Source organism: Equus quagga, chromosome 3 (genome assembly GCF_021613505.1).
Source record: "Equus quagga isolate Etosha38 chromosome 3, UCLA_HA_Equagga_1.0, whole genome shotgun sequence".
In the NCBI taxonomy this organism is placed as follows: Eukaryota; Metazoa; Chordata; class Mammalia; order Perissodactyla; family Equidae; genus Equus; species Equus quagga.
Genome location: NC_060269.1, coordinates 54014690 through 54042036, shown reverse-complemented (window position 1 = coordinate 54042036; position 27347 = coordinate 54014690). Strand labels below are relative to the sequence as shown.

The following is a 27347-nucleotide window of genomic DNA, read 5'->3' as shown; positions in this document are numbered from 1 at the left end:
GTGGTCTTTTAACCCATATTTTATTTGTACTCATCTCTTAAGGCTGTTAGGAGGATTAAACAAAGTAATGCATGTCTAACCTTTGATACGAGGCTTGATACATTTTATGCAAAATGGGCAGCCAGCTCTTATAATTTCTTACAAAAGCTAAGGGAAAGAATTCATTGTCAGAGGCATGGAAAGAAAATTAAGAAAGTCTCTGACTTTGCATGAATGCAATTAAATACTAGTCTTCTACTTTTGCTCCACTATGCCTTGGTTTTATATTAATATGTTTGTAACATTTGCCTTTATTCTTTTATCTGTCCATGAAGCTTCCCACGGCTATAAGGACCATTGCATTCTTTCTAAAAACACGGTCACAATAAGAATTAAGTTGATTTGAATAAAGAAAACAAATGTGAGCATATTGTCCTCTACACTCAAGTAGATTGTCCTACAACTAGATCTACTGATGCAAAGACATGCTAAAAAATTCACACCAGCCAGGGATTATGTCATCTTGCTTCAGATAGTGGGTAAAAAATAACACAGTGTATCATAAATGAGTATCTGTAGAATGTGACATGTTAGGGTTGTATTCTGTTGTGTTTCCTTAACGACCAAGCAATAGCTTATAGGAAAATTCTTGGCTCCACCAAGTCAACGTCCCAAGAACAGGATGCCTTTTAATCACGAAGTGATTCTTGCAGAGGTCAAAGAAATCTGAGCTCCATCCCCCAAGCGCCCTTTGGTTGGATCTTGAAAATCTCGCTGGGAGAGAAGAGAGAAGTTAATTATGAAGCAAAATGAAGACCTGGCTACATAGGAGGAGAAGACAACGCACCTACTTACTGCAGGTTTACACCAGCGAGGATGAGTGCAGGGGAGAGAGACAAGGACTTAAACTATCACAGAAAGAAAATAATTTCAGAGAGGGCAATGTCATGAAGAAAACAAAACACAGTAGGAGAGTGACCGGGGCTACGTTAGGTGGGGTGGCCGTGGAAGCCAGTGAGGTCATTTCATGCTACAACAGTACATCCAGTGTTTTTCACCAAGTTTGTATAAGAATAAAGATATCTGCACATAAAAAGGGCATTCATGAAGAGACCTTGAAAGCAGATGCTTGACGCAAAAGTGTTCAGGCCAAGAGCTTCTCTACTGCTGAGCACCACATCACCACGGCCAAAGCGGCTCCTTCCCCTCCTTGGATTTATTGGGACTAATGGTGACTCTAACCTCCCAGGCAAATAGAAGTCACACTTTCTTTCCTGACAGCATTGTCTCATATTAATTTATACCCACAAGGACCCAAAAACTTTCATTTTTGACTTAATCTAGAATTCAAGTCTGTTTCTACAGTGAAATGGCCCATTTTCTCCCTCTCTTATAGATTTTTAATTTTTCTCTCTAAAGCTGTAAAATAGCTGTTCCTAATGAATATGGACAGACTTCAAAGTTGAAGCTGCTATGATTACATCGTGAGCATTTCTCCAGCAGCCACGGCAGCCTGCGCAGCACTCTCCTTTGTCTGAAACGTGGGGAGGGCCCTGGTGAATCGGAGAGCAGAAGGAAAGCAGCTTATGGGATTGTTGGGTAAGAGCTGCCCCTGGGACTCTGGAGCACATTAGCTCTTTATGAGAAGCAGACAAACCAGAACACCGGAGAGAGTTCATGTCGAGTCACCTTCAGAATCTGTCAAGAACCCCAGAGAATGACCTCAGAGCACTGCAAGGGGGAAGGGAAAAAAGGAGAAACGATGAGCCTTGTTCTAAGTATACAATCTGAATAAATAAGGAAAATGTGCAATTCTTTTTTTAAAATAAGTGTTAAATGCATGGGAGGTCTTTAAAGTGAGGGGTGCGCTGTAATAGAGTGATTACATGGAGGGGGCTCTGAAAACCTGCCAGAGCTTTTTTCGCAAGGACTTTTGATGGCACATGCTCCCCCACCCCCACCCCTTCTTGAAGAGGTGCTGTCACACCCTGGCTTGTTGTTATCAGGATCTACTGTTACGATCTGTCTTTCTAGCAGCCTTAGAAACATCTTTTTCTGTAAATATTTTAATAATCCTGAACTCTGAAGAAAAAGACATGAACAAGAAAAATATATTCCATTGTAATAAGTGAGCCAGACAATTTTTTATCTATTTTGTATTGCAGTCAGTACAGTCAGCCAAAGCTTTCTGAAGAACTTAACTAAGCTAACCAGATCCTTTTAAAATTCTAAATGTCAGAGAAAACATTTTAATTCTAATGTTTACACTTTCAAGACTTCTAGGTTTAAAAAGCTCCTGAAATGTTCAATTCTCTTCCTATCTGATGATTAGCGCAGCACTGTTGAAGCTGGTTGAAGAAGGGAAGGCAAGCCAGATAGAAGTAATACTATTTTTTCTTCTGAGTGGTGATTTTTCAATTTTCTTTTTTCTTCCCCAAACTATTTTTGCCATGCAAATTGAGAGGGCAGGCTATGTTTTCATAATATTTTATGCATATTTTTATGTGCCATTAACATAAATATCTTAAATTTTTTAATAGTTTTGAGGGTTGAGATCCTAGCATATTTATACCATTATGTGGAGAAGTTATCTGTACTTTTAGATTGCATTGTTACAAGAAAAGTATAAATAAAGTTTACATGTCACGGAGTGCTATATTCTTGAATGATGAGACTTACATAGCTATTATCCTGATCTTCTGAGACTTTATAACATAAGACATCATGGCTAAGATACTATTTATTTTGTAGCAAAGAGAAATAGGCTGTTTCTACAGTCATTGCTTGGAGCCATGGAAATGAATCTTATGCCACTGATATCAAGGGGAAACGAGAGGCCTTAAACTACATAGTGGCGGTGGGCCAGATCTTGATTCATTCTTGGAAGCCTCATATACACCATTTCACAAGTGATACCTGGAGACCACTTTAAGTATATTTCATGTTGGTGTTAGGATTGGTTCTGGAGAGAAGAATGTTTCAGGGGTGGGTGGTAAAGTTGTAAATAGGGACTGATGGACTGCTATCTCCAAAATTACAGAGCCATGTGCTCTCCACACTTGTCAAAGCTTGGCAACAAAGCCCTGGGCTGGGCCCAGAGTGAGACTGGAGTCCTGCTGTTGAAGCAGACGGCTGTTGACTCCAAAGTCATCTGCACTGTACCAAAGGGAATTCACCACCAGTATTCTGCTTGGTGGGTTCTCACTTAGAATACCACCTCCCAGCTCTTGGCAAGGGAGCCCCCTGGGAATGTGATACAGGAGGAGGACAGGGCAGGCACAACATCCAGCATGGGACCTTGGCCCTTCTTCTTCTGAGGTCTGTGTGGGAAAGTTGGGCTGCCTGTAGTCAGGAAGAGGTTCTGGATGGCCTGGGATCTGCTCAGGTGAAGCTACATGCTGCCGTCCCTTGAACAGCAGCCAGGAGACCACTTTGTCACCTGGTGATGAAGTTGGCTGCCTGCCCCAGGTTCTTCTTAGAATAGCAAATAACATACAAGGCCCAGCATCCCTGTGAGGTCGTCTCCTACTTTTTAATAATTCCTTGTATTTATTTAGTGCCTTTTTCCTCTCCCAAGAGCTAACTGTAGGAGTTTTCCATATGTTACTTCAATAATCCTCATTACGGCCCCGTGCCTGTGCTGGTTAGAGAACAGTGCTAATGGGGCCAAGGTCAGCACTCAGCCTCTCACGAGCCCCCTGTGAGCAGCCCCATTTGCACTGAGAAAACCAGTTTCATGGCCTCACTCCGCACAGCTAACCATAACCAATTATTTTAAAAAGCTTACACGAGGCCACCAAGATAATAGGCAGTAATAGTAATAATGGCAGCTAATATTTAATGAGTGCTCACTCTGTGTCAGGTATCTTCTAAAGTGCTTGTCATATATTAATTAATTCAGCTCTCCCAAAAACTCCATGAGAGGCACTATTGTTAGACCCATTTTAGAGAAGAGGAAACTGAGGCCTAGAGAGGCGAAGTAACTTGCCACGGTCACACAGAAAAGGACTAAGCAGGGATTTCCACCCCATCTGTCTGCTTCAAGGAATCAAACTCTCAACCGCTACTCAGTACTGCTCCCCTATAAGCAGCACCATGGATGGCACAATTCAGTACACAAATTCCTTATCACATCTGGATATTAAGCACAACTTACGAACACAGAGTACCAGGTAGGGCGTTGAGGAGAGGGATGCAGTTAACATTTAAAGGGCCCTACTAACAATACACATCAGATGCTGTGCATACATACCATAGGGAGCATCTCATTTAATCTCTACAGCAAAACTTAAAGGCAGGTACCATTGCCTCCATTTTACAGAACAGGATACTGAGGGTCAGGGAGGTTCAGAAATTTGAATATTGATATTTAGTGGAAGAGCCACCTCTGGTGGTCTAGTGGTTAAGATTCGGCACTCTCACCACTGCGGCCCAGGTTCATTTCCCAGTCAGGGAACCACATCACCACCTGCCAGTTGTCATACTGTGGCGGCTGTGTGTTGCTGTGATGCTGAAAGCTAGGCCACTGGTACTTCAAATACCAGCACGATCACTCATGGTGGACAGGCTTCAGCAGAGTTTCCAGACTAAGACAGACTAGGAAGGAGGACCTGGCCATCCACTTCCAAAAAAATTGGCCATGAAAACCCTACGAATAGCAGCAGAGCACTGTCTGATATAGCACTGGAAGGTGGGAGGATGGCGCAAAAAGACCGGGTAGGGTTTGGCTCTGCTGCACATAGAGTCACTAGGAGTCAGATCCACTGGATGGCACTAACAACGAATTTAGTGGAAGAGCCAGAATTAGAAAAGAAATCTGTTTCGAATGCGGATGCTATTTTCATGAAACTTCAGATGACACTCCTAATTTAGTTAAAGGAAATCCTATATATGTGAAAAAGAAATAGAAGTTCAGAGGAGATGAAGAGAATTACCATGAGCAATGGTGTCCAGGATTAGAACCACACTTTTGGACTTCCATCGCTGTGTCCTCTTTCCTACAACTACCATTGGCTGCTTCTTTTAGTCGTCCTCAAATACCATGGTCAAGTAGAAACGAAGTGAATCCCTAAGGGCACAGAGGCAATGCTGGGTGATGGGAGAGAACAGGACATTATTTACCAGGAAAACAGGGATACCAGAACCTACCTTATTTGTTCATTGAGAGGATTCAATGATATAGCCTATCTAAACCCTTGGGACAAAGTCAATGCTCAACAAATGTTTAAAAGCTATCAATATCTGAAGAGCTCCTGTCTGTCATTTGTAGCATATGGGAGTAATTACTTAACCATTTCCCTCTCTGGAGGCACCAATGGTTTTGAAAGAAGAATGGCCCCCAGAAAGCATGGGCTCTGGTGTCAGCCACACAGAGGTTAGAACCCTGACTCTGTCATTTCCTCCATGAACTCAGGCAAGTTACTTCGCCTCTCTGAGTTTCAGTTCCGAATCTGGAAAACAGCAATAGTATAGGTACCCATGTCATAGAATTATGAGATTAAAGGAGAAAATAAATGTAAAGAGGCTCCCAATCAGAGCTTAGTAAAAACTAATTATTATTACTAAAGTAAAGATCTTCATGAGAAGCTGAAATGTAGAGCTCTACTTATATTTCCCAGTTTTCACGAGATCAGCCGCATTCTCTAAATGGGCATTTACTTGTGTTGTCACTCTGCTGCTTCAGACGCTTAACCAGTCTGCTTTTCTCAAAGTGTTCATTAGTGGAAGGAAATTTTGCTTTTTCAGCAGATAAAGTTTCAAAGTGCGTTGGTAGGACGTGTTGGGGGCCTTGATTAATGGCTCAGCAGATACTCATATTGGTAGTAATAACTAGCACATGTGTATTGGAAATCGGACACGGTATATTGTGGGCTCACATTATGATAAACAGCAGCAAGATCTTAAACAGGGACATCTTGGCTAGTGCACTGTGATAACTGTTAACACTAGAAATGCCAGTTTCTGGATTGCAAGTTCCTCATAGCTTAAATATCAAAACCAAAAGAAAGAAATGCCCCAAATTGTTTCCTGTGTATTACCGTCAAGTCAGACAGTGTGATCTGGATATGAATTCCACCCGAAAGCAATACCTCCTCTGTGGTTAGCAAACCAGACTGCTTTTCCTTTTTAGTTTAACTTGACCTAATTAGGGATAGGGTATAGAATTTTGCCATAATGCTCTGAAAGCCTTTAAGAAGTCATTTAACATTAGTATTATTTCATAACTTGCCACGTTATAACATAAAAGGTAACTTTATTTGAGCAAAACTTCAGCTTTTAGGTATGGATAATATTCCAAGGCTGTAAGGCTAGGCCCCAACAAGGTCTAACATCTCTTTCCCTCCAGCCCCAAATACTTTGCTGTCTTCTCAAAGAGCTCTCCCATCTGCTGAAGATAAGGCAAGGTATGCATGTGGCAATCACTCAGGAGGCTGATGTTTTGAAATTTCTCTTCAGAGTGTCACAAGATAGCAGAGACCAAGGTGGGAGAAAAACAGTTTCTTCGCACTGTGTTATTTGCTGTCAAAGTATGTTATTTTTCCTTGTCCCACTATCACAATTTGGATACATTTCTAAAGAAGTGTGGGAAGAGTGAAGCCTACTGTGTAGAAGATGTCTGCGCTGGAAAAAGGGAATATAAAAGAGGTAGTGAATGGTATATGTCTACCAAGACTGAGAGTCCGCCTGGGTCCCATGTAAATTTTCAACCTATTAGTCTGCTTTGACCCCAGAAACTTTTTTCTTCAGAACCGCACCTCCTCCTCAATAAAACATGCATAGAAGACTATAGCCAGGGACCTCTCACAGATTTAGTGAGCCAGAAAGACTTAAGCGACTGATGTATAGTGGGGCTCAGTATTTGTAATTCAATGAAGACATAATCTCTGAGCACCCTGAGACTGGAAAGAGGGCACCATGTGTACCCATCCCAGGTATGCTTCTATCAATGAAAGGGAAGTAAGACACAACTGCTGGAAAGGAGCCAGCACAGTGCCTGAGTGTTGTGGGTGCCCAATTAACGTTGACTGCACTGCCCATTCTCTAGTCATCTATTGGTCTCCTGGAGTATCTGGGTTTTCAAAGAACAACGGATCTTGAGCTTTGTTGAGCGGTAGGAGTGCAAGAACCACAATGTCTCTTGAGGGAGTTGGCTGTCAAGCTTTCCCTCAGAGAAGTCTGTAAGTGATGCCCAGCTTGGGTGCACAGGATTAGAAGGTTCCCCAGATAAGGACCTCCTGGAGAGCCATCAGATTCCCTCTCATGATTCAGGTCCATCATATAGCTGCATCTGGAAAGGCCTCAGGGAGACAGGCTTTCTGATCTGGAGCTGCAAAGATTGACAAAATCAGGGGCCAGAGTTTATCCAAGACCTGAGTGGGGAGGCAGGGCCAAGTACTTGAAAGGGAGAAGTTGAACAACTTGGCAAAATGAAGGGGCCAAAAGCAGGACTGAACCAGGGCTGGGTGGCAGGTCCTGAGAGACACAGCCACGGGTCCAGGGTAAGTAGGGAACCCTTTTAAGCAACTGTCCAGATGAGGAGATGTCTGTTGCTGATTTTTACGTGCCAGCTTTGTCACAGGGCAAAGGCAGAGCTGCTGCATTTAACGTGTCTTCTAGAAAGGATAGTTTAAGAGAGGGTTTCTTCGAGTGTGCTCTACTGACCTTATCTCAGAATCCTCTGAGGTGCTTATTAAAATGCAGATTCCAAGGCTCTACTCCATAATGCCACTCCACTAGCATTAAGGGTTTCTTAAGCTAATGGAGATCAAAGTGGTCTGTAAATGCAAATGTTTGTAATTATCATATTTCTGAGTCAAAGTGAAATCTTGGAGACTCCCACCATTGTACCTAAGGCAGATCTGAGCTTGGTTAGTTATCTCTGAATTGATCAGAGTTATAGCTCTTAGCTATATATCTTCTGGAAGGCTCTCCAGTGGTCTCTTACTTTATCCAGCACTTATAACTCTGTCTGATGGTCAGTTTGAGGGCCCAGTGTTGGGAGATGGACTGCTTGCTTTTCAAACCCTGGAGTCATGAGGGAGAAGTGCTTGCAGGGGCCGGAAGTCTCAAAGGTCTGCTCCTATATGGGTGAATTCCAGGGATATTTAATGTGCTAAGCTACTTGGGACAGTAGCTGGGGTTGAGAATTAAGAAGTGGAAGAATAGGATTAGAGTCCCAAATGAGTTGATGAGTTGGAGAAGTAGTCAGGAACAAAGGAAAAAACAGCTCAATAGGAAAAGTTCCGGATGATACATGGAGGAAATGATTATTATCACAAACACAGGCTAAGCAACGTCCAGCCAAATGAGGATAATAAGCTGAAAGTGATCCAGTGAGGTTCGGCTGTCACTTAAAACATGAGCGTAAAAGTTGGCTGCATTCACTGAAGCCCAGTTTGAAGGAACTGTGACGTAATCGTCACTTTATCATACCTTTATGAGACTTCTTTGTCCAGTTCTGGACTTCACAGTTTGAGAGGCATGGAGTATTTGGACATAGTTCAACAGATAGAAACAAAGATGATGAAATTGTTGGAGAACAAGAACGATGAGAAAAAGAACAAAGATCTGGTATTATTTAACCCAGAGAAAGAAAGCTAAGGGGAGACTTAACTCTTCCAGTCCATAAATTAGAGTTGAGTGTGACCAACTGTTCTTTGTATTCTGTTGAGGAGTAAACAGGCTTAAGTTCAGTGGAAAGAGTGTACGTTAAGAAAAAAAAAAAGAAAAAATTTCTTGTGATGAATGTTAAGAGTCTGAACAGGCTCCTGTGGTAAGGGAAAGACTCCTTTACAAACACTGACCAAGGGGCCACAGCAGACTGGGATGTGTGGATGGAATAAAATGCATTTCAAACATTTTGAGAATTGGAAGGAAAGACAATACTGACTGGATTTGGAATCAGCCCCAGCTCTGGTCCAGAGCTGTGATTTGGGACAGGCACTTAACTTCTCTGGGCCTCAGTTTCCACATCTGTAAAATAAAGGTAACAGACCAGATGATCCCCAAGGTCTCTCTCAGCTCTAAAAATTCACATTCTGTGACGTTCGAGAGTAATATAGTGGCTGTGTTTAACATGTTAAAGTTTTCCATCCAATGAAGCAAAAACAGTAAACGTGCTGGGGCCGGGAGCGGGGGCTTGCTGGGCTGATGTCATGGGTTAGGGTGGCGCAAACTGTGGAGAGCTACAAGGTCCTGATGGGGGATTATCTGGCCCTGAGAGAAAGGTAGAAAAGACAATGCAGGATATTCTTGTGAAGGGGTATGCCTGGAATGGAAGGGAAGCATGAGGGGTGAAGAAGGCACCTAGGGACAAGCACAAGAAAAGGAGAGAAGACTGTGGGGTGTGAATCGGGGTAAGTTGATGAAGACTTAGCTGAGGGACCCAGCAAAGCCCTGGGACCTGATCTAGACTCAACAGCTGATGAGGCCACTCAAGGGACTGCCAAGAGATCAACCGCAACCTGAAACCAAGAGGCCTGGATCTGTATTCAGGTAGGAAAGGCCCCAACTCCTCAGAGACCTAAAGGTCTGCAAGCCCACAGGCTCTTAATCTTGTGAGGATTAAGCACGATTATATGCCTGACACATAGTAAGTACGGAAAAACTGCTGTAATTCTGATTTGGGCCTGAGGATGGAATTAAAGCAGAATAAAAAGAAACTTCAGTGACCTCATAGTTTATAGAAAGGACCTGAAATTGGACGACTACTACTACTACTACTAATGATCCAAACTACCCTATTCAGAGCATGTTCACCTATGTTCCTTCATCTAATCTTCAGGAATATTTACCTTTAAAGTAGGTATGATTACCACCCCATTTCAAAGATGAGAAATTGAGGCTTAGAGTAGGGAATGCCTTGCCCAAGCTCGATTAGTAAGTTGTAGAGTTGTGGTAGTTACTCAAGTCTTCTGGCCTCAAAGTCATTGCTTTGTTCCTAACATCTATTTCCAGGGAGAGAAACAGGAAGAAGGTAGGAGATGGATTAGGGTTTTAAAATTATAACCAAGTGAGCTGAAGAATGTGAGACGGAACTTATAATTTGGTCTGATTGCTGGCAGTTGTCCACTGACAGTCCCTTGTCCTTGAAAGGTTGTGTGACCTTATCTGGTGTTCCAACTTGCGGAGGACATTGCTGTGAGAGAAAGTGGAATGATGCTGTCAACTCACAGGTTCAGGGGCACCAACTTCAGAGAGCAGCCTTTCCTCCCATCCCCATTCTGCCGCCAACCTCGCCAATACAAGCAAAGTCAGAACTAGGTCTGCCCCGCCTTCTTTCTGTCACACTTACTGAATGAAGAGGATTCTCCTGTTTGTGTCCTTAAATAGAACCATTACCACTGACCTATAGTCATCACTCTCCCCAGGAGCCCTTAATAAACTTGAACATCGTTACTGAGTCACTTAGCTTTTTCCCTCTTAGCAGAGTAACTGTCTCTCTGATCTCTCCCCACGGAATTCCTTTCCAACCAGCAAAGCATGCCTGGGAGTCGCCTCTCCTACTTTAGATATGGATCCCAGGACTGGACGTTCACTTCTGGTGAGGCAAGACTCACTGATTCTGAGCCTAGAGAATGGATCTCCCCGCTGAGCGTTTGACGTTGTAGCTCCTCTTTTCTTTCTCACCCCAGAATGTACTCAGACACTCTCTGGGACCCTTTCCTGCTCTGGGATGTAAAAAATGAGGGGGGTGGTGGTGCTGAGATTTTCTTTTCAAAACAGTTTAGATAGAGTCCTGCTGGAAGCAAGGAATATGACTAAGTGATTTCTTAAAGTCCCTTCCAGCCAGTGATTCATCGGACATAGAATTTTAAGCTGGAATGGACTGTCATATTCTGGGCCAAATGTTTCATTTTTGCAAATAAGGAGAGTAAGGTCCACAGAGGTTAAGAGTTGTGGAGGCTGTGTGCTACAGTGGAAAGAACATGGGACTTGAAGCTAGAAGTTCTGGATCTGAGGCCAAACTCAACCAGCCACATGCTGTATAACCTTGAGCAAATCCTTAACCTCTAGAGCTTCAGTTTCCATACTTGTAAAATGAAAATAATACTACCTACTCTACCTGCTTTCTAGTGTTGCTCTGCGGATCATCTGAGATCATATTTAGGAAGGACATGATAAAATGTAATAAACCGCTTTAGCAACACGTTGCACTATTAAGTAGCTTGTTCAAGGTCACCATGTGGCAAAACCAGGATCCTCAATTTCAGTACAGTTCAATTTCCATCATGCAATACTGCCTTCTTGACATTTTTCCAATTCTGTAGTTATAAGATTTTCTCGTAAGCCACCACACTAATTTGATCTCCACATGCTTTCCTTTAAACCCTTGGATATACATAGATTCAAACCAAGGGAATCCAGACTGGCTCAGATGGACTGTAGACCAGCAACTTCGAAGACTTGTTAGGGATCTCTCAAGCGGCCTTCCATTACATCATAGTTATGGCCTTCAGACCTCAGATTGATAGCTCCTAAGGGACTGGGGACATTCAACAAGCTAGCTTTCCCTGTAGCTTCTCTAACCAGTTTCATTACACCAGTTGGATGTTGGAGATGGCTATTTCATAGCTTGTAATGGACTATTAGGCTACAGCATGTATCTTGAAGACTGAAATAGGATGAGAGTGAGCCACAAAGGGAAGTGATAATAAGACACTTGAAGTTCATGCTGGACAGAGATTTAGGAACATGTTCAGTGATAATAGGTGGTTTACGATGCCAAATTGTGGTAGTCCACAGAGGAGAGGCAGGAGATGGCAGCTTAGTCTCACAAATGAAGTGTGGCCCCAAGGGTTCTGTGTTCCCATGGACCACTAATGGAAGGAGCCCTATCATCACTGTGAGTGCATTGGACATGATCGGCTATGTTTCATTTGGCCTCATTACTAATCACAGGGTATAATGAGTCCTCAGGAGGTTGACCAAAATCATGTCTCCCACTCATCAAGAGACATGCATACACTGCCAATACTGATCTCTGTGGCCCTCTGGTACAAGGGGCTAGACTGACACTTGCCTCTTTCACAACTGATGCCTCCCCACGCTTGACATGGGATATCCCTCTCTCACTTATTGGAGACGGTTGAGTCTCTTCTCCTACCATAGTCTTTGGCTCTTGAGGAGCACAACAGAGAAATCCTACTCTTCCCCATTTTCTTAAACAGAAAAAATGTTTCAAATTTCAGAAATAATGGTGAGGTCAAGCCTACAATAAATAGAAAGTATAGTTCTTGCTCTAAGTAATAAAAAGGAAAAAAACACTGTGAGCCAGTTCAGCCAGCAATTTCCACGTTAAAAAAAAAAAGTTCAAGTTGGAGCCATGTGGTCTCAATAAAGTAGTAAAATATATTTTCTTTACCCTACACTTCATATGCCCATAACCTTCCTTTTAAATCATCTCTAACCAGCCCCAAATCACTCTGACCGCAAATCATTTGGTGGCTTTGGTCTCCAGGCAATGGAATGTGCTGGAGTAGACGGGGAGTCGCTACCAAGAGTGCTCAGAGGGAGCTTCCACTCCCTTCGCTCAGGCACACAGACCCCAGCAAAGCCCTGAAAGGGTTCCGCGCTGAGATAGCACATGACATCATAGCTCAATCATTCAGGAAAAAACTGCACCGGCTGCAGAATAGCACAACATGCCACAAACCACAGTGGGCAGATAAAGCCGAAGAACAGCTTTTCTTATGAAAACATTCACGAATACCACAGGCAGCTGGCAGAGACACGTTTAATTACATTTACAGAAACCCATTGTATCCATCAGCCCCACCATCTTTGGAGCTGACCAACAAATGGGAAGGTCACTGAAGCCCGTCATTGAAATGGGAAAGCCAGGAGAGCCTGACGTGTATATGTCATTGCATTTCATAATGTATACTGTGACTTAGATTTGACCAGCTGTAAAATCGTTTGACAGGCTTTGAAAGGGTTTCCAAGTGAATTAGATCTCAACAGTAACTGATCTTTAAATTCATAGCTGGAGATTAAGAGCAGCCCAAGGTGTCAGAAATCAATTATTCAATTCATGATTAATTTAAGTGACACCGAGCTTATCCTGGGCATAAACAAAGCTCAAGCGACTGCCATCTGCCATCACATCAGAGGACCCAGTCTTGTATTCTGCAAGTGCCACTGGAACTTTTGTTTATTTTTTTAAAAGGAACTGTTCAAAGAGTTAAGTGTATAGACTTTGAAGGGATGGTAAATGTATTAGGTGTGCCTGTAGGCACCTCAGAGAACCAAAGTTCAACATGCATTGATAAAGTATGATTAAAGCTTAAGGGAAAAACCTGTCCAAATAAAAATGCTATTTTCAAGAGTACGTAAGCATCATCTTCCAATAATTGCTAAAGTGGGAGTTTGAAGGGAGACTGCAGAATCTTCTATGAGACAAGAAGGATATGCCTGGACAGTCCTGTGGACTGTTCTAATTTTAGCCCTAGAAAGCAATCATTGCTGCTAATTCTAGTCTGTGATTTCACCTAAGTGAAGGGAGATTTCCAATAGCAAAAAGGAAAAAAGACCCAGCAGGATCACAGAACAAACAAACAAACAAATGAAAACAGTGTTGATCAAGGTGGGTCTCCTTCCTGAAGGAACAATGAAAGATTATATAGTAGCTGGCGACACTAATGTCTAGTAGCTGTAATCTTTTCAGAAACATGTTATTTTATAGCCTGGTAACATATCTGGCAATTATCTTTTTCATCAGACACCCAAGGATAACTTTCCGTTTCAGTTGGGGGTGAGGGGAAAGCTCAAATGCATGCTCAAACTATCTTCATGTAACCTCTAAAACAATGGTCAGAGAAAATGCAAGACTCTTAGGTTACTGAAAATAACCTGTTTGCCATTATGTGGGCAGTTATAAGCTAGGACTTGTAAATTGCTGGGTTCAGCAGAGATTTCCCATGGATTCATCAGCAACAGAAATAAACAAGCATTCCACTGAGCTCCACTTGCAAGTGTGAGAAGAGCTATTGAAAGTCTTTATCATCATGTGGACAAGAATTCAACTTAACCTACCAGGATGTTAAACTGTATTTATCCTGATGATTTTCCTCATCATCAGAAAGTTGAAAACAAACTTCAGCCCCCTTCTCAGGCGCTTCTCCTCCCTCGCCCTTGTCACACACCACATCACCCCTCTCTTTCATCAACAGCCTACGTGCCTGTCAAGTGAGAGGTGACTTCAGCATCCCTAGGGCTCAGGTGTCAGGGTCTTTATGCTTGTAACGCTGGTAGCTTGGGAGAAATCTCTTTAAAAGTCATGCTGGTTACCACTGGATTAGCTAATATCAAGAATTCACAAAAACTGAATATTTATAGAACAGTGACGGCAATGCTTTCCATTAAAACTAATGGAGAATTGTCAGTTTTTCAGTTCAGTCTTTCCATGGTAGAGGAGTCATCAGGAATGCATTTTTCCCTATTGTATTCTGCCTGCCACTTGTTCCCTGAGAACCGCAGCCAACTGAATGCTAACGAAGACAGGACTGGTCCAAAGGGCTTCGAGGAGAACAAGGGAATGAGAACGATAGCATTCGATTTTGTTAGACAAAGGAATGCCATCAAGTGAAACCCAAGACAACAAACAGACAACTTTGGGGCAAACGAAGAGCAACAGGTGTGAAAACGCCCAGATTTCTCCTGGGTAAAATCACCAAAACCTTCCGTTAAAGTGTTTCCAGCTAAAGTTCATTCAGCAACCGAGCAGCAGTTAGGCTGGCAGAGATTGCTCGCTCCGTGAAAGTTTCCTTCTACTTCAACCAGGCATGGAGCAGATTACCAAGAAATTAGAAAGAATACAAACAAACCTGGCACATCCGCTGCAGATATTTAAACGCCTGAAAGCGAAGCACCTCTCAAAGTATCACTTTTTAATGGGAAAAAAAGGGAGGGGGATTCAACCTCACGCCTCTCTCCCCTCCCCCAGCCCAACTCTAACAACAGAGAAGCCGCGCGGAGCAGGACTCACCACCGCGCCCCCCTCCCCCCCCCCGCCCCCTAAGAGCGGTCCGAGGTGGGGATTAGGCAAACCGTGGCGGAAGACCGTCTTCTGAGCTCACTGCAAGTAAACCCCGAGAACTGTACGTTCCACAGAAGTATCTGCATGCTACTGCCGGGAAACGCTGCAAAGCGTTCTTTCCTGCAGCCCTACATATATAAATGCTCTCACTTACCAGTTGAGCAGGAAAACCCCTCTTGCCCCTAAAGAAGCTCCTCTCGGGGGTCCTTCAGATCTCAGCGATTCCTAGCTTGCAACTTCAGGGCTCCGAGTTCAGTCTAGTTTGCAGGATACAACAGAGAAAATGAACGGGCCGCCGAGCTGCCAAAAGCCCGGCCCCTTGCAGGCTGCAATGAAGACGTCTTCGCGTCCTCGGGTCCCTGGAAGCCTCCTGGCGGCGAGGCAGCCGCGAGCAGGCTGCGTCTCGACAGTCCGGCTGCAGCCGCCAGTGCGCTGCGTCTCGCCAGGGAGCCGCGTGTGCGCGGTGTGTGTCAGAGAGGGGGCTGCTGGGGAGGGGGAGAGGGTGTGTCCTGGGGAGGAATGCTGCTAACTTCCAGAAATAACACTGAGAGGGGCCGGCGGGCGGTCCATCTCCCCTTACTCCCAGCCCCTAGTACACTTAGAAAAGGCTCTTACTTTGTCCGGGGCTTGCAGTCACCCATGGAGAAGGTAATGAGCAAGTTCCACCCACGGTTTCTAAAGCCCGTTCAAGTGTGGATTGAAGCATTTCCTAAAGACCTCTGTGCGTTTAGTCAACATGCTGTCTCTCAAGACACCTTGGGGGGAAATCCAAGTGGTAACTAGTAGCGAATTTGTATTCATTATAAAAGAAATCCATTTCCCTCTGGAGCTTCCTTATATACCCTTCCACGCAGGGGGTATCTTTCAGTGACGCTCTCCATCTGCGTTACTTCTCGTGAATTAAATTGCTTCTCTGATGCTGCCTTATTGCAAAGCTAAAAATTAATTACTACATTACACATGAAGCCCTTAGGAAGGGGAATGCCAAAAGTAAATCTGGTTTTTGTTCTTTTTTATGTTGAACAAGCCCGCCATTAATCAAGTCTTTCCACCAACATCTAGGGAACAGACCCAAGATTGCGACTCACTGCGAGAGGAATATGTGCATGGGTCTGGTGTCCTACAGCCTCTGCAGCATTATGTCATAGTGACTCAGTTACCACACAGACAGATGTTATGGAGAAACAATAGAAGAAACAAAACCAACCCTTTAATAAAGACCTAGTTACTTCCCAGCTATAACTGATTGGCAGACAAGGCCTAATTTTTAAACAGTTTTAAAGATGATTTCACCACTTCCATTGTTTCTCATCGTCGAATCACAGAACAGCTTATCATGGGTCAATCTGGGAAACAGAAACCCAGGATTGCATTTGGAAATTTAAGGAAGAAATTTGTAGGGGACCCACGAAGCTATGAATTTTAATGTAGCGTATAAAACGTCAATGGCATGATAGAGTCTTGAAGTCAATTAGAAACCCTATCAGAAGGTCTGTTCCAGAAAGAGAATCATCTTGAGAGGTCCGGATAGAGATAGGGCAAAAAATGTTTTTTGAAGTGAAAATAAAATGTTGAGAGTTTGGCGTGTATCCTTCTTAGTTTATTTTTATTATGCTGAGGAAGTGATGGATCATAAAATAGTGAATTTCTTTCTCCCTTATTAAAATTCCTCTCTCCTTTGGGAATCAATGTAAAGTTAGTAAGCATGAGATTACTTTTCAAACTGAAAATATTCTGGGATTAGTAGGTTTAGTCCCTGTATGTCATTAGGTCCTTTAGTTTTCTTCCTCTACACTTCATTTGTAGAGTTTTACTAGAGTCACTGAATAACAGAGTCAAATACTTTTGTTCCTCTGAAAGGCATCACAGTAAAGCAGAGTGGCCTTGTTGGGTGCGTCTCACTAAGAAACAATTCAGGTCCTAACCACCTTTCTCATCTCCAGGAAGGGGTGTTAGAATAGTCTTTCCTCTGGGCATTAGGAGAAATATGTTTTTGATTAAAATGCCCAGGCAAAAGCAGAAGGACAAATTGGGGTGTGGGGGAGGTTCAGTATGTGTTCACCATGAGCACAGCAACCTGAGCAGCCCCTTCGACTGCCTTGCTAAAACTGTGAACATTTTGGAAGTCCGAAATTTCGTTGTAACATCCAACACGTGTAAATAACCTAGTCAAAGATGGCACCCCTTTCGGTGGTCATGTGTGGGTGTGTGGATGAGACTGAAGGGATAGATGAAATTTCTGCTGTCCTTCCATATCCTATACCCCAGGAGGCTACCTTTTGGGTTGCAGCTATTAGTGGTGCCAAATGTTTCTGGAAACCCCACCTTTCGTTTCTATGCTCTGCCTATTGGCTTGTGTTCCAATTGAGAACTAACCCAATGCTGAATGTTCCGGAGAGTTTCTGGGGTCAGGAGAGGGAGTGGTGACCATGCTCTCAGTGTGTGTGGTCTGTAGAGCACCTGTCTCAGAAGAGGGGGAAGGGGAACTTGCTGAAAATGCAGATTCCCTGGGCCCTGCTCAGAACTACTGAATTAGGAACTTTCTGTCTGGGAGCCATATGTCAGCTTGTGTGTGTGGCTATAGGTCAATGTTTTCATAAGTGATACATTCATATAATTTAAATAAAGCTATACACACTGCAGTTTCCTTCCTACCACAGTTTCCCTATGTCCAGTCCATACATATCCTCGCAGGTAACCATTTATCAATGTTTTCTGTAGTCTTCCAGGTTTCTTTACGCACAAACCTGCAAATATAAATTCTTAACTCTTCTTTCTTTATTTCTTAAAAATACTATATCCAGGACAATTACTGTCCATTATCTTACTCCTTCGTTTAAATATCCTGTAGGATCTTTTCTATATCATATGTTCAATGGTTCATTAATTTGGAAACAAACACTTATTAAGCACCTACTATATGCCAAGTACTGTTCTATGTGCTACAGATACAGAAATGGACAAACTGGCAAAAAGTTCTGCCCTGTAGCATTTAAACCTTGGGGAGGGAAGCACATAAAGCAGACAATAAACATCATAAATAAGAAAATTATGTTTTGTGTTAGACTGTAATAGGAGTAATTGAAAAAATAGAGCAAGATAATGGGGACCGGGAATGTTGGGGAGGAGATTTTAGTTTTAAATGGAGTAGTCAGAGGTGGCCTTATTGAGAAAGTGACATGTAAGCAAAGACTTCATGGCGGTGAGGGAGTAAGCTTTGGGATTATTTGGGGAGTATGGTGTTCCAGGCCGAGAGAACAGCCATTGCAAAGGCCCTGAAGTGGGATAATGACTAACACATATGAGGAACTGCAGAGAGGCCAGTGTAGCTGGAGCAGAGAAAGTGAGGTTGAGTGTCATAGGAGATCAGAGAGGCAAGAGAGGACCAGCTCATGTCGAATCTTGTAAGTCAGTGTAAGGATTTTGGCTTTTACTCTAAGAGCAATGGGCAGCCATGGGAGGGTCTTGAAAAGAGGAGAGACGTGATACATATACATATCAGAGCATAAAACATGTTCATGTTCAATGTTGCACAGCATTCCCTGGGATAAATGGGCCACAATTTATTTAATCAAGACCCCACCAATAGACATTTGAGTTGTTTCTAATATTTTGCTATTAAACAATGTTACAAACTTCCACATATGACCCTTTACACTTGTGCAGGTGTATCTCTGGTATTAATTCCCACAAGGGGATTACTGGATTATGTATTTATAATTTTGATAGATACAGCCAAATTGCCCTTCAAAGAGCTAAACCAGTTGACACTCCCACTAACAATGTTGAATAATGCTGTTTCCCCACGGCCTTGCCTATAGAGTACGTAATCAAACTTCTGGGTAATTGACAATCTGATAGGTGAAAAATGATGTCTCAAGATAGTTTTTACTTGCATTTCTCTGATTTTGAGTGAGGTTGAGCAACTTTTTCATATGTTTAAGACTCAATTCCATTTCCTTTGTTGTGGCCTCTCTTTATATACTTTGCCCATATTCTGTTGAGTTCCTAGTCTTTTTCTTTATAGATTTCTTGAAACTCCATATATGTTAAGAAGACTATTTCTTTGTGTTATAAGCTACAGATTATCTTCTCATTTGGCTTTTGACTTGGTTTATGGTATCCTGTGATGTGCAAAAGTTTCTAATTTTTATGTAGTCAGAGAAAGTATGTAGAAAGTCCTTTCCAATATCATATACTTGTGATTTTACTTTTTGACATTGAAATATTTGGTCCATTTATATTTTATCCTGATTCAGTTTATAAGGTATTAAGGGATGGATCCTGCTTTATTTTGTTCCAGTTAATGATCCAGTTTCCCCACTACCACTTTAAAAAAAATAATTTAAAAAATTTTTAATTGTGGTAAAAAACACAAAACATAAAATTTACCATCTCAGCCACTTTTAAGTATATAGTTCAGAAGTGTCAAGCATATTCACGTTGTTGTGCAACAGATCTCTAGAAATTTTTCGTCTTGCAAAACTGAAGCTCTATGCCCACTGAACAACAACTCCCTATTTCCCCCTCCCCCCATTCCCTGGCAACTACCATTCTACTTTGTGTTTCTAGGAATTTGACTGCTCTAGATACCTCATATAAGTGGAATCATACAGTGTTTGTCTTTCTGTGACCGATTTATTTCACTTAGCATAATATCCTCAAGGTTCATCCATGTTGTAGCATATGACAGGATTTCCTTCCTTTTTAAGGCTGGATAATATTCCATTGTATGTGTATACCACATTTCCTTTATCCCTTCATCTGTTGATGGTCATTTGGATTGCTTATACCTCTTGGCTATTGTAAATAACGGGGCTATGAACATGGGGGAGCAGATATCTCTTTGAATCCTGCTTTCAATTCTTTTGGATATATGCCCAGAAGTGGGATTGCTGCATTATATGGTAAGTCTATTTTTCATTTTTTTGAGGAACCTCTATACTGTTTTCCATAACAGCTGCACTATTTTACATTCCCATCAACAGAGCACATGGGTTCCAAGTTTGCCACATGCTTGCAAACACTTGTTATTTTCTTTTTGTTTGTTTGTTTTTGTTTGATAGTGGCTGAGTATGAGGTGATATCTCATTGTGGTTTTGATTTGCATTTTTCTAATAACTAATGATGTTGAGCATCTTTTCATATGCTTGTTGGCCATTTGAATGTCATCTTTGGAGAAGTGTCTGTTCAAGTTCTTTGCCATTTTTTAATGGGGTTGGTTTTTTTATTGTAGGAGTTGTAGGAGTTTTTGTTGTTTGAATTGTGGGAATTCTTTATGTATTCTGGATATTAACCCTTTATCAGATATATGATTTGCAAATACTTTGTCCTATTCCAAGGTTGGTTTTTCACTCTGTGGATTGTGTCCTTTGATGTGCAAAGCTTTTCAAGTTTGGTGTAGTCCCTCTTGTCTGTTTTTGCTTCTTTTGCCTGTGCTTTGCCCTACTATCACTTTCTGATAGTAATTTTTTTCCTACTGTTTTGAGATGCCATTTTAATCATGTATGCAATTCATACATGTGGTTGGGTCTATTTCTGGACATTCTATTCTCTTTCCTTGGTTGATCTCTTAGCTCAAGTGCCCCCACCACACTGTTTTAATTACTGAGGCTTTTAATTTTAATATCTCATGGGTGTAATTCTCTCATTGCTCTACTCTCTCAGATTTTCCTAGTTTTCCTTTTTGTTTATTTTTCCATGTGTATGTCAGAGTAAATAAATAATAACAATGATAGATACCTTTATTACTATTTTTATTATTAGAATTAAATTTAGAAAATTAACATATAGAGAATCTATATCTTTATGTTGTAGAGTTTTCCTAGCCAAGAAAAAGGTAGATCTTTCCATTTGTTCAAATCTTATTTTGTGTCCTTCAGGAACATTTTACAGTTTTTTTCCTATATATCTTGCACATTTATTGTTACATTTATTCCTAGGTATTTTATCTTTTTATTACTATTGTAATGGGGTCTTAGCTCATTATATCTTCTTACTGGATAAAATCAACTAATTACAGTGTATTCATTTTGTACCATTCTGTCTTACTAAATTCTTTTGTTGTTTGTAGATATTTCTCAATTCTCTTATATTTCTACCTATATCATCCAAAAATAAAAGTTAATTCTCTGCTTTCCAATTTTTATACTTTTAGTTTCTTTTTTCTATTTCTATTAGGTACATAACATATTAAATAACAGTAGTCATAGTGGGCATTCTTGTCTTATATTTGATTTTAATGGCAATGTCTCCAGTGTTTCCCCAATAGGCACGCTATGAGCTTGGGACTGAAAATGATATATTTTATTATGCTTAGGAAATATTAATTCTTATTTTATTGAGGACTTTTTTGGGATCAAGTATGATTATTGGCTTTTGTTCAAATGCTTTTTTTAGTATCTTTAGAAATGATCGTATAATTTTTCTCCTTACATCTATTAATTCAATGGAATATAATAAATTTCTTAGTAATGAACTATCTTTGCATTCCTATAATAAACTCCACTTAGTCATGATAATTTTTTTTTTCAAGGAAGATTATCCCTAAGCTAACATCTGCCACCAATCCTCCTCTTTTTTCTGAGGAAGATTGGCCCTGAGTTAACATCCGTGCCCATCTTCCTCTACTTTATATGTGGGATGCCTGCCACAGCATGGCTTGACAAGCAGTGCGTATGTCCGTACACAGGATCCGAACCAGCGAACCCCAGGCTGCAGAAGCAGAGTGTGAGAACTTGACGGATGTGCGACCAGACCAGCCCCATGATAAATATTTTTTAATATGCTGATAGATGCTATTTACTAATATTTTATTTAGAAATTTTGCATTGATATTCATAATTGAAATTTTTGATAATTTTTTGCTTTATTGCATTGTGATCAAAGAATATTGCCTGTTTCTATCTTTTAGAATTGATTTTTTCTTTGTGGACTGATTTATGGTCCATTTTCAAGTATGTTACTTGGTCACTTCAAAAAACAATGTTACCTGTATTTTCAGCATACAGAGTTGAATAACATATATCTTATTATTAATTATGTTATTTATGTCTTCTTTATACTTCTCATATTTTCACCTGATTTATCATGGACTGAGAGAATTTTCATTTCTGTGTATTTCTCCTTGCATCTTGGGTAATTTCTGCTTTATAATGTGGCTTCTATGTTATTTGGTGAATATATATCCATAATTGTTACAGCTTCATTTTGAGTTTCATTTTTTAGTATTAGAAAGTCAAGGGGCCGACCCGGTGGCACAGTGGTTAGGTTCGCATGTTCTGCTTCGGAGGCCTGGGGTCTGCTGGTTCGGATCCCGGGTGCGGACATGGCACCGCTCATCAAGCCATGCTGTGGCAGGCGTCCCACATGTAAAGTAGAGGAGGATGGGCATGGATGTTAGCTCAGGGCCAGTCTTCCTCAGCAAAAAGAGGAAGATTGGCAGCAGATGTTAGCTCAGGGCTAATCGTCCTCAAAAAAAAAAAAAACAAACCTCAAACCCTTCTTCTGATATTGATTTCTTGGCTTGAATTCTACCTTATCTAATAGTATGGTCATAACCTTACTTTATTTTCAATTCCCTTTGCCCAGTATGTCTTGTCTTACTCTTTCTCACTCAGACTTTCTGAATCACCTTGATCTACCTGTGTCTCGTACATTTTTGTGATGCAGTCCACTGCCTCCATCCTTGCTCGCTCAGTTCCTGCATCTGCTGTAACAAAACAATGGATTAGCTTTCTGCTGTTGCTCTCCAGATGAGTCCCTCGTCTTCAGGGAGAAAAATTGTTTTCCTGGGGCTTTGTGAGATCTCAGCACCTAGATGGCTTGCATGAGTACTTACATGCTATTTCATGAACAAAATGTTTGTATCTGTCATTTAGGCTTATATTTACAGTATTTTTGTTCAGGAGTCCCTATTATTTCTATAATACAGCAAATTTAAAATGACTGCTTCCAGAATCAGCTTTAGAATGATTATTTTGGTGGTGAAACAAATAATACTCCACTTGGGCAGACTGACACGTGATCTCTTTTGATGCACCCCATAATACGAAGTTGGGCAGAGCAGGTATCCACATTAAACAGATGGGAAATTTTATTTCCTCTCTATTTCTTACACAAGTAGACAGGTAATTCAGCTTTCAGATGCACTACAGAAAGGCCTTGATGTGGGGAGAGATGTTTTCCAGAGCCCGAAGCAGTTCAAATTGATAATTTGACAGAGTTTCAAATTAATAATAAGTAGTGATGGTAGATTTAACTCTCTTCTGAAAATGCTAACATTGTTGAAACAGTGGAGAGTTTGCCTAGGGAGGTCATGGAATCTGCTTTTCTGGTCAACTTTAAAAATAAAAGAGATCCTCATCTCTTTCCAGCAGTTTGAGTGTGGTCCTTCCCCAAGGCACAGGTGACGGGATAAGCCTCCGGTGTCTCCTTCCTCTTGAATGCTCGAGAAGAACATCTCTGGGGTCCAGATGATTCATTTTCAAACTTAGGCCCCAGAGCTATGATCTGTCAGGAGATTGTTATCAATGATATTCAGATTTAAAAGCATAAAGTGGTTATGTAATAAGATGCTACCTAATGGAGAAATTTAAGTAAGGACCCAATTATAGCATAATAATGCTACTTCTTTCTAGGGGTTAGAGACAGGGAGATTACAATCAACTTCAAATTCCTCATGTTAAAGGAAACATAAGAATTTCCACATATCTTTTTCTGGCCTGAAAGAAAATAGGTGAAGCGGGGAAAAACATGGAAATCTTTCACATCGAAACACTTCAGGGTTATGTTTTCTACTAACCAGAAATTCCGAAGTTGTCTCAAGATTCAACATCTGAATCACACTGACCAGCGAGACTTTGTTTGAGCAAGACTGGAATTCTGAACATTCTTAGAGGCTTCATAAAAATCCCCAAATGATGGACAAATGCTTATGTTGTGGTCATGCAAAGAAAAGCCCCCTTGTGATTTGGGATTGAGTTTGTTCATTTTATATTTATAGTATCTACACCAAAGGAATGTAGAATTTGGCATGGGGAGAGGACGAGGAAGTAGGGAGAAGTAAGGAATGGAGACCAGGTTTGGTATGCTCGCGAGGGGGTGTGTGTGTGTTTTGACCTAGAGCCTATGAGGTATGGGGGAGAAGGAGTGTTTGATAGTTCTGTTTGTTTGATTTTAAAACAAAATCTTCAGGTCTCTAGTACGGGAGAATGACTGGAAGAAGTTTTTCCTTTCCTTGTTAGCAGCACCATCTGTTTACAATGAAAGCTCGGCTTCCACTTTTTGGTCCAAATGAAAGCCCTAGGGTGCCCATATAAGTCAAACAGATGATGCACGTGTTCGCAGACCTGAAGCATCCCCCTCTTTTGCCTGCACGGGGCTTTCAGGGGAGATTTACACAGCATCTTATCCCTACATAAATTCAGGATAATAAAGCTTCTGAGAAGCAAAGGTGGGTCATAGGTCACCGGAATTCACAACCCAGGCAGTTCATCTGCCTCCTCACAAAATGATGGACCCCTTGGGTCACACTTGCCAGGAGAGAAGAGGGCAAGTGGCAAAAGAGCCATTTCTTTCACTACTTGTCACGGAATTCTTATATATTTGGGAGAGGGACTTACACACTAAAACAAGGAAATATGAAAATATAGTCTTCTCACAATTGCTGAAACTAGACCCGAGTTCCAGATATAGATGCATGTTTTCAAAAACAGCAAAGAGTAAGCAAACAAGATAAAAATATCTAGTCCCAAAATATCAAGACTGGGGTGGGGGGTGAGGGGTGGAAGGCCAAGGAGTTGAAAACAGGAGCCAGGAACCCCGACTTTCTCATTCTGATTTAGGGATTTGCGGCGAGGGATTTGCTACCTCTCCCCGAAAACAAACTTCAAATAAGGATTTGTAGGACAATAACAGCAGTGAATAAACTGTAAGGCTTGAAGATTTTTACAGTGACAGGAGAAGTTTTACGTAACAATGTTATTTGCATGCCGTTAGATCAATCAAGTCTTTAGTCATTGTTTATTGAACCGAGCCTCTGCTGGATTATCTGATGGAAGGCCTGGGCCTAAACTTTCAGAGATTTATCAATGGCTGGGGAAGAGAAAAAACACAACAGAACAAACCCATATGCCTTTCAAACAGCTGAAGAATCACTAAATTTGTATCTGCTAGTCTGGAAGGTGGTTCTCAAGTTGTGGGCATCACAATCAAATGGGGTTTGATAAAATGCAGATTCCCAGGCACCACCGCTTGGATTCAGAGAGCCAGGGAAGGGCCCATAGATCTGTATTTTAAATCAATATCCTTAGTCATGTGATGAAAATTGAACCTCAAAACCTACATTGAGAATCGCTAGTCTAGAATATTATATTACTTTATCAAAAAAGAGGTGAGAGGGAAGTAACATTTGCTGAGTTCTTACTACCTGTAGTTTTTATATGCACTATGTCATTTAATCCTGACAAAAATTTTGTGCGGCAAGTATCGACAGTTTAGTCAGGAATTTAGTGAGGGTCTGCATCTAAAGTCTGGACTCTTCTCTTGACAAGCGTGTGCCTCTTCCTGAGATGGGACAAAGTCAGGGGGTGTGGGCGAGACTGCATCACCTGGGTGTGGCATGTGCTTGTCTGAGGCTGTCTCCCCTAAGTCAGTCTCCATCTGGCCCCCAAAGTTATCTAGCAAATACAAATCTGACCATGGCATTACATTATACTATTTTTATTACTCTTTGGCTTACTTTTTCGTTGAGCAGTATAATTTAGACATCTTTTTGGTTGAGTTCCTTGATTTTTTGCCCATTGGAGGACAATTTGTTTGTCACTGCCACTAATGAAAAAAACTAATTAAGTATCATTAATCCAGCCTGTTGACCACGTTATTAACATGGAGCTAGGGTGGTTTGTGGCTTGGCTTTGGTTAATTTTGCTCTGTTGCATGACAGAAGGCTGTGAGTTATATCCACTAGCCTTCTTGAACATTTATGCTATGAGGCAGGAAAATGTGTGGATGGATTTGTACAATTTCATCACTACTATTGGAAAAGCTTACAGTGCACACTCTACTGATCCTTGGTTAGAAGAACTATATTTTTCATTATGGAACACCATGTTTTTGTTTAAGACTAAACTAAAAGTTTGGTTACAGTTACATCTGATGTTTTCGAAAGTTTGCAGAAGACTTGGCCAGGGGTAGACCCAGACTAGGGGATTCTGATCTTTTGAGGAATCCATTATCAAAAAAAAAAGGAAGAAGATTCAGAAGTGACAGTTCAATCCTAATAAGACTTCTCAAACATTGTGTTTGTAAGATAACCCTGGTGCTGCTTACAAATACAGGTTCCCTTAGTCATTCTCATCCCTCACTGCTAAGGCTCCATGGAACTGAGACGGTTCTACTGAAAGATCCCTCACTGCAAGGTGAGAGATAGCAGATCCCCAAATTCTCCAATGCTACTGTTTCCAGCCCAGTCTAAGCTGCTGTTCTTTCCAGAGCAGCCACCTGAGGGGCCTCCTAACTGGTTATCCCCACAACAGCCGGCAGCATCATCTTAACATGCAGAGGGGGTTAGGTCATTCCTCTGTTTAAAACAACTAAGTGGCTGCCTATTGCAATTAGATTAAAACAAAAGTCATTTAAATGCTCCACAGGACAGGCATGATATGGCTGCTGCTTACTTCTCGAACGCCTCCATCTCCCTTCTACATTCCAATCTGCTGATTTTCTTGCAGATCCGGGTCCATATCGACTCTTTTCACACTTAGGGCCTTTGCATCAGTTTCTACCCATCCTTCCTATCTTAGCTTTTAAGTAATCTATCTCTTCAAGTCTTCCTCCGTCATTACACTCTGCTTTCCCAACGCCTATCAAAGATATTTTGTGTCTTTGTATAAAGTAATTCTCCTGTAGAAGGGTGGGCTTCATGAGCATGATTATATCCATAGCTTAGCATCCAATGTAGCCTTGACACAGAGTGGACTCAAAAAGGAAGGAGAGGTCAGGGCCTGGTCACGGCTAGGCATCCACCTCATTGAAAACTCCATATAGAGTACTAAACATCCAGATAGGTTGGTTGTTGAATTAAGAGTATGATAAGGGGCCAGCCCTGTGGCCGAATGGTTAAGTTCCCATGCTCCACTTCAGCGGCCCAGGGTTTTGCTGGTTCGCATCCTGAGCGCGGACGTGGTACCGCTCGTCAGGCAGCGTCCCACATGCCACAACTAGAAGGACCCACAACTCAAAATACACAACTATGTACCGGTGGGCTTTGGGAGAAAAAGGAAAAATAAAATTAAAAAAAAGAGGAAGATTGGTGACAGATGTTAGCTCA

At 41.6% G+C, this 27347-nt stretch overlaps 1 protein-coding gene across 4 annotated transcripts in view; it reads right to left on the bottom strand.

The window, feature by feature from the left end:
* Nucleotides 1-27347, bottom strand: part of PALLD (palladin, cytoskeletal associated protein) — a 383758-nt gene that overhangs the window by 245822 nt on the left and 110589 nt on the right. The window contains exon 1 of one of the 4 annotated variants that reach the window (XM_046656561.1): nt 15171-15365. The exons of the other annotated variants lie outside the window; for them this stretch is intronic. The gene's annotated coding sequence lies outside the window, so the exon portion shown is untranslated. Of the gene's footprint in view, nt 1-15170; nt 15366-27347 lie in introns of those variants that run through there. 4 annotated transcript variants of the gene reach the window in all.